Raw genomic sequence first — 2,684 nt, forward strand, 5'->3', positions numbered from 1 at the left:
GTGCTAAAACAGAAGAATGAGTCTTAACTACTTGGGATCAATAATACCAGAAGAGGATAGTACGCATATCTCTGTGATACTAGAGGTAGTAGGTTGGCCAGGGCACCAGCCGCCCGTTGAGATACTACTGCTAGAGAGTTATAGGGTCCTTTGAGTGGCCAAACAGTACTACATTGAATCCTTCTCTCTGTTTACGGTTCTTTCCCTTTGCCTACACATACACCGAATAGTCTGGCCTATTCTTTACATATTATCCTCTGTTCTCATACACTTGGCAACACTGAGATTATCAAACAATTCTTCTTCACCCAAGGGGGTTAACTACTGCACTGTAATGGTTAAGTGGTTACTCTCTTCTTGGTAAGGGTAGAAGAGACTCTCTAGCTATGGTAAGCAGCTCTTCTAGGAAAAGGATACTCCAAAATCAAACCATTGTTTTCTAGTCTTGGGTACTGTCATAGCCTCTGTACCATGGTCTTCCACTGTCTTAGGTTAGAGTTCCCTTGCTTAAGGGTACACTCTGCCACACTAATCTATCTAATTTCTCTTCCTCTTGTTTTGTTAAAGTATTTATAGTTTATTTAGGAAATATTTACTTTAATGTTGTTACTGCCCTTGAAATATTTTATTTTTCCTTGTTTCCTTTCCTCACTTGGCTATTTTCCCTGTTGGGGCCCCAGGGCTTATAGCATCCTGCTTTTCCAAGTAGGGCTGTAGCTATAATAATAACAATAATAATAATACACTCTGAAATTCACTCCGGTGTTTACGGGCTGCCCTAGTACAATAGCCCGTGTCTTGCTATAGGTAGGGCAATCTAATACTTATATCTATAGACCTTGCCTACCTACCTACCACTCCGGCACCTACAGCGAGAATGGCTTTACAGTTGGGTTCAGTTGGTAACTATGAAAAACTAGTTGCTTACACCATCTGCGTTGGTCACTATTAGAGTAAAATAACTCCCTATATTTACATTACGTCCCTCGAATGGTTTTTGCTTCGCAGTGGTTTGTTTTGCTCGAAAATAAACATTCTCTTGTTGTTTCTTTGTTTTAGCAAGCATCAAATGGTTGGGCTGCGAACGCCAACCAAAAGAGTAAATAGTAGTTTAATGATATTTTTAGCTTTCAGATGAGAAACAAGAACTATATAATATATGGAGAGTGTTTTAAACATTATCAATTACCGAAAAGATTAAAATTATACTAGATTTCGAGATAGATTGAACTTCTCTCAGGGAGACGTCTTTTTGTGATGGATATGGCATAGAACATCGAGCATCAGCAAGTTTGGCATTATTATCCATAGAACCATCTTACTGACCCATTCTCGCAGCAGGTGAAAGCATAGTACATCATATATATATAGGTTGGTGGAACTGAGAAAACAGTGAGACAAAGAGTGAAAGAAACATGGTGAAAATGGAGAGAAGTAACTGGAGTTACTTTAGACATGAAAATGCCATTAAGACTCAAAATGAAGACCTATAAGACTGTTATCAGGCCTGTATTATCATATGCCAAAAACTTGGGCACTTTAGAGGAAGCCCAGAGGACTGCTGGAAAGAACCGAGATGAGGATGGTGAGATGGAATTGCTGGAATATCACCACTGGAAAGGAGAGAGAGTCAAGACAAAAAGAATGTGTTATAATGTAAAAGATAATGCTGGGGTTCTCCTCTGAGATACTATGGGCATTTCATAAAAAAGTGAGGTAGAGCCACTCATGAGTGCTAAGAGCATGCAAGTGAGGGGGAAGAGGATTGTAGGGTGTCAGCGGATCAGATGGATAGATGTATTGAAGAAGGATATGTGTGTAATAGGACTTAGGGAAAAAGATGCAAGGGATAGGAATAGATGGAGAAAGTTGACTCATGCAGCCGACCCTGCTAGTCAGTAGGATGAATAGGCTCGAAGGAAAAAGGTTATTGAAAAATCAAATCAGTATTTATTTATGCTGTTCATATGAATATTCATACAATGCTAACGATATCATCATCATCACCATCATCATCATCTCCTCCTACGCCTATTGACGCAAAGGGCCTCAGAGGATTCATTGGCTAAATTATTCAAAGGGTAGCCAGTTCCTTGTGATGTGCAGTGCCCATCTAACTAAGGCAAGTAACCCCTGCCGGTCCATACTAATCCCAGTAAGATCATCCGCCAGGTGTTAGGAGTAAAAGCCGAAAAGACATCTTGCCTATCGCCTTAAACCCAATCCGTCGCCCTGCTGCCAGTGCCTTCATCGAGATTTAGGGGGGCATCTCCTCCACACCCACAGTTCTCGTTACTTCACAAAGTTGCTCATCCGCTTATATAACCGTTGGCAAACATGGATTGCTGAGATATAGCACCTAGCATGGTAAAGAAAGCATACTTAGCTCTAATCATCAATCATACTGTTAATGAGATATGCTTAGGCCACTGAAAGGTAAATGAAGGAGCTATTCCTGATAAATGAAAAAAGTGGAGTGAGCCAATGTCACGACTCTTGGCACTGCAAAATGCAAATGGAGTATCTGTTTATTTGGTACCTCACAGATTTTCTCAAGAACTTAGTTTTGAATTAATCTTTATTTTTTCCGTTTTGTTTTAAGACCAAATGCTCCTCCTTACCGCATTTAAAACATTATTCTTGAAAGAAAAATAAAGAAAATACACCTCCAGTCCTATGAAACT

Source organism: Palaemon carinicauda, chromosome 39 (genome assembly GCF_036898095.1).
Source record: "Palaemon carinicauda isolate YSFRI2023 chromosome 39, ASM3689809v2, whole genome shotgun sequence".
Classification (NCBI taxonomy): Eukaryota; Metazoa; Arthropoda; class Malacostraca; order Decapoda; family Palaemonidae; genus Palaemon; species Palaemon carinicauda.